Below are 6,000 nucleotides of genomic sequence, written 5' to 3' on the forward strand. Positions count from 1 at the left end.
AGTACGGAGCCTGCAGCCCTGGCATGTGTTGAAGGTCCATCTGTGGTGGGTGAGCTGAAGGTTCTTTGGATTAAAGCCTCCCGAGTGTCCCTGCCTCCCTGGAGTATGCCCGGGTCAGCGTTTACCCCCTCAGCATTCTCCTGTGTGTGCTCATCCTCGGACTCACTGCTGGACTCGTGTGCATCCAGAGCAACAGTGTCTATGTCTTCCTCATCCACTGCATCGCCCCTTTCCAGTGCCAGATTGTGGAGAGCGCAGCATGCAAGCACTATCAGCGACACACGATCTGGGGGGTACTGGAATGCGTCCCGAGCGGTCCAAGCATTGGAAGCGCATGTCAAGACTGATGGTTCTCTCCACCTTGGTGGCCTGGCTCCTATTGTAACACTTGCTCAGCCTCTGTTTTTGAATGGCGGAGAGGTGTCATGAGCCACCTTTTGAGGGGATAGCCCTTGTCACCCAGCAGCCATCCATCAAGCCGGGCTGGAGCACTGAAGAGCCTTGGAACCTGGGAGTGTCTGAGTATGTAAGTATTGGGGAGCTGCCAGGGTACCTTGCACAGACTTGCAGAATCAGCAGCTTGCGATCACACACTATCTGCACGTTCATGGAATGGAAGCCCTTCCTGTTGATGAAGGCACCGGGCTCACCTGCTGGTGACTTGATGGCCACATGTGTGCAGTCTATTGGGGGAAGCCAGCAATGGCCTCTGGCTCGCTGTGTCTGACTGGCATCGTCCCGGCAGGAATGGATGAAAGTCAATGCACATCTGAATAGAGCGTCTGTCATCTGCTCGATACTAGTGTGGATAACTAATTGGGAGACTCTGCAGAGATCACCCACCAACCCCTGGAAAGAGTCGGAGGCATAGAAGTTGAGGGCAGCTGTGACTTTTAGAGCCACTGGCATGGGATGCCCACCCACAGAGTTTTCAGAGATCTCAGGGCCTATCATCTGACAGATGACTGTTTCCCTTGAGACGGAGCCTCCTTTGGCACCGGACCTCAGACATAGAGGTAGCTGCTTCACTGCCTATACATCCTGGCAGCAGGATATTGGCGTCTTCTGCGGCCCCTTCCACCTTGCACTTCCCGTTGGCCCTGCGCCCCTCCTCCCAAAGGTGGCTCCCTTGGAGGCTGAATGTGGACTCCTGGTCTCCTCCCCCTTCTGGCCCTCCCTCCCTCCTCAGGAGAGGTGCCTCCAGTGGAGAGCACAACTCCCATTCCCAGGCTAAGGGAAGGCTTCCTGAAAGCTGCAGGCCCCCAGAAATGATCTTTACTGTAGAGTCCTGACCAAGGCTTTTACACCTGTCCTAGCAGCTGGTATGAGTTTTGAAGTCTCCCTGCTCACACAGGCAAGTAAAAGTTACTTTAACACTTAATACCCCAAACATCACATTCACATGACCCCACTCACCCCTCTTATCCCACCCATGGATGAGTTTTATACAAATGTGTCCTAGCTGCCTGCCCGTTGCACCCATGCAACGCCCTGAAGATCGCATGGGCTGCACAAAATCAAAATCAATTGCTGCCCTCAAGGGCCTTAACTTATGGTGCGCCCACCTTCCCAAATGTCACCATGCACTATCACGATGATGTCAGGACACTTGCCGATGTCACCGCGCTTCATTTTACGTGTGGGTGTGCAGGGCCCGCCCCCACACACCAATAGGAAAATTCTGTCCTTAGGTTTCTTAGATTGCTCCAAGTTGAGAAGGAAACATCCTGATTGATCTCAATTGATTTTTGGGTAACCTAACTATTTCTAAACTATGAGCACGTTTCCATAGTGTCCTGATTACATACTGTAGATAACATCCTAAAGTTACTAGAATTATCAGAATCATTAACAAACTCTTGAGCTGTCACCAAGAATAAATGTGATAACTATTGATTTAGATTTGCCTTCCTCACCTGCAGATCATCTCAAAAATTATTGGTATGTCATAAATACATATGGTTCAAAACTATAGTCCATGGCATGGATTTTATAAAGGTTCTCTGGCTCTGTTCACCTGAATCCACCTTGTGGATATTTTCTAAATCCAGATTTTATCCCCCTATTCACCTTAATTTTACTCCATCTGATACCAGTGTTTAATTCTATCCAGATTGTTTTCAAGTTAGTTTCTCAATGGATTATGTGTCAATGGCCTGATGACTTAAAATGTTCTCATTCCACTGGCGACGTTAACCACTTTATGTCAATCTGTTGTCAAGTAGCTGAGCATGTCTGGGACCTGTTCTTCAGTGAAGCTTACCATGTCACAGAACTGTTATGGCACAGAAGCAGGCCATTTGGCTCATCATGTCTGCACCAGCTCTCCGGATCAGCAACTCATCTGGTACCAATCCATCTACTCTGTCTAGAGCCCTCATGATTTTCAATACCTCTAGCAAATCTCCTCTTAACCTTCTCTAAGGAAAAGAGTCCTAACTTCTCCCATCTCGCATCATAATTGAAGTTCCTCATTCATGGAATTATTCTCATGAATATTTTATGCATTCTCTCCAATGCCTTCACATCCTTCCTAAAGTGCAGCACCCAGAACTGGACGCAATACTCCAACTGAGGCTGAACTAGTGACTTATACAAATTCAACAAACTTCTCTGTTTTTGTACTCTACACCCTTATTGATAAATCCCAGGATATGCTTTAACTGCTCTCAACCTGTCCTGCCACTTTCAATGATTTATGCACATATACACCCAGGTCCCTCTGTCCCTCCATCCCCTTTAGAGTTGTACCCTTTACTTTATATTATCTCTCCAAGCTCTTCCTACCAAAATGATTCACCTCATGCCTCTGCATTAAACTTCACCTGCCACCTGTCTGCCCTTTCCACCAACTTGTTTATGTCCCTTGAATTTCTGCACTATCCTCACAGCTCTCAATTCTTCCAACTTGTTTATGTATTTCCACATGTTATTTATTTCATTAGTGTAAAAAACACATCTGCAACTCCTAGGTATCTTAGTATCATGCCACATATGCCACTTGATGCAAGCCACTCTTTCAGGCTTAGACTACCAGTTTTCTTTAGAGTTCATAGACAAAGACACAAACATCTCCAAAGAGAAAGCTATCAATTTACTAGTCTCATCAGCACTGACTTTCGCTAGAATGTATATATTCCAAGGAGAATTATTCAGTTCTCATTTGGTGGTGTGATTTTCATCTCTATACCTTTTATTCTATGCAAAGCATCATTATTTTTTTTTTAATTCTTTCATGGGATATGGGCATTTCTGGCTGAGCCAGCATTCTTATTACCCATCCCTAAATGCCCTTGAGAAGGTGATGAGCTGCCTTCTTGAGCTGCTTCAGTCCACGTGGTGTAAGAACACCCACAGTGCTGTTAGGGAGTTTCAGCATTTTGACCCAGCAGTGAAGGAAAGGCAATATATTTCCAAGTCAGGGTGGTGTGTGGCTTGGAAGGGAACTTGCAGGTGCTGGCATTCCCACGCATCTGCTGTCCTTCAGATGGTAAAGGTTGCAGGTTTGGAAGGTTCTGTAAAAGGAGCCTTGGTGACTTGCTGCAGTGCATCTTGTAGATGATAGACACTGCTGCCATTGTGGTGAAGGAAGTGGATGTTGAAGGTGGTAGATGGAGTGCCAATCAAACAGGCTGCTTTGTCCCAGATATTGTCAAGCTTCTAGTGTTGTTGGAGCTGCACTCATCCAGGCAAGTGGTACGATTTCTACCTTGTAGATGGAGGACAGGCTTTGGGGAGTCAGAGAGTCATAGAGTCAGCGGTCTACAGCAAAGAAAAAGGCCCTTTGGCCCATCGAGTCTGCATGGGTCAAACAAGTGCCTAACTATTCTAATCACATTTTCCAGCACTAGGCCCATAGCCTTGTATGCCATGGCATCGCAAGTGCGCATCCAAATACTTCTTAAATGTTGAGCGGTTTCTGCTTCTACCACTCTTTCAGGCAGTGAGTTCCAGATTCCTACCACCCTCTGGGGGAAAAAATTCTTCCTCACATCCCCTCTAAGCCTCCTGCCCCTTACCTTAAATCTATGCCCCCTGGTTATTGATCCCTCCACCAAGGGGAAAGGTTCCTTTCTGTCTACCCTATCTATGCCCCTCAATTTTATACACCTCAATCATGTCCCCCTCAATCTCCTCTGCTCCAGGGAAAATAACCCCAGTCTATCCAATCTCTCCTCATAACTAAAACTCTCCAGGCCAGGCAACATCCTGGTAAATCTCCTCTGCACTCTCTCTAGTGCAATCACATCTTTCCTATAATGCAGATTCCAGAACTGCACGCAATACTCTAGCTGTGGCCTAACCAGCGTTATATACAGTTCCAGCATAACCTCCCTGTTCTTATATTCTATGCCTCGGCTAATAAAGGCAAGTATCCCATATGCCTTCTTAACCACCTTATCTACCTGTCTGGCTACCTTAAGGAACTGGTGAACATGCACACCAAGATCTCTCTGATCCTTGGTACTTCCCAGGGTCCTACCATACATCGTGGATTCCTGTGCCTTGTTTGTCCTGCCCAAGTGCATCACCTCACACTTGTCTGGATTAAATTCCATTTGCTGCTGATCAGCCCATCTATAGTCTCCTGTAATCTAAGGTTATCCTCCTCATTATTTATCACCCCACTCATTTTCGTGTCATCCGCGAACTTACTGGTCAACCCTCCTACATTCAAGACTAAATCATTTATATATGCCACAAACAGCAAGGGACCCAACACCGATCCCTGTGGAACCCCACTGGACACAGGCATCCAGTCACAAAAACACCCCTTGACCATTACCCTCTGCTTCCTGCCACTCAGCCAATTCTGGATCCAATTTGCCAAATTGCCTTGGATCCCATGGGCTCTTACCTTCATTATCAGTCTCCCATGTGGGACCTCATCAAAAGCCTTGCTGAAGCCTAAGTAGACAATGTCAAATGCATTGCCTTCATCTACACACCTGGTCACCTCTTCGAAAAATTCAATCAAATTGGTCAGACGTGACCTCCTTTAACAAAACCATGCTGACTGTCCTTGATTAATCTCTGCCTCTCCAAGTGTAGATTAATTCTGTCCCTCAGAATTGCTTCCAATAGTTTCTCCACCAGAGGTTAGACTGACTGGCCTGTAGTTCCCTGGTTTATCCCTTCCTCATTCTTGAATAATGGTACCACATTGGTTGTCCTCCAGTCCTCTGGCATCTCTCCTGTGGCCAGGGAGGTATTGAAAATTATTGCCAGCACCCCTATCTCTTCTCTTGCCTCACTCAACAGCCTGGGATACATTTCATCAAGGCATGGAGATTTATCTACTTTTAAGCCTGCCAGACCACCTAGAACCTCCTCCCTTGCTATGCTAATTTCTTTAATTATATGACAGTCCTTTTGCCTGATCTCCATACCCACGTCGTCCCTCTCACTTGTGAACACCGACACAAAGTATTCACTTAGAACCCTACCTCCATCTTTCGGCTCCACACACAAATTACCACTATGGTCCTTACTGGGCACTACTCTTTCGCTAGTTATCCTCTTACTCTTAATGTACTTGTAAAATAACTTTGGATTTTCCTTTATTTTACCTGCCAATGTTTTTTCATGCCCCCTTTTTGTTCTAATTTCCTTTAAGCTGCCCCCCTACACATTCTATACTCCTCTAGGGCTTCCGCTGTTCTGAGCCCTCGGTATATGCCATAAGCCTCCCTTTTTCTCTTGATCCAATACTGCATATCCCTCGACATCCAGGCCTGGATTTGTTGGTCCCACCCTTTATCTTCACTGAAATATGTTGGCCCTGTACTCTCCCTATTTCCTTCTTGAATGGGTCCCACTACTCTGATGCAGATTTCCCTAAAAGTAGCTGCTCCCAGTCCACTCTGGCCAAATCATATCTGATCTTATTAAAATTGGCCTTCCCCAAATTTAGAACTCTGATTTCTGGCCCATCCGTGTCCTTTTCCATAACAATCTTGAACCTAACGGAGTTATGATCACTATCTGCAAAATGCTCCC

The sequence above is a fragment of the Cetorhinus maximus genome, chromosome 17 (genome assembly GCF_964194155.1).
Source record: "Cetorhinus maximus chromosome 17, sCetMax3.hap1.1, whole genome shotgun sequence".
NCBI lineage: Eukaryota > Metazoa > Chordata > Chondrichthyes > Lamniformes > Cetorhinidae > Cetorhinus > Cetorhinus maximus.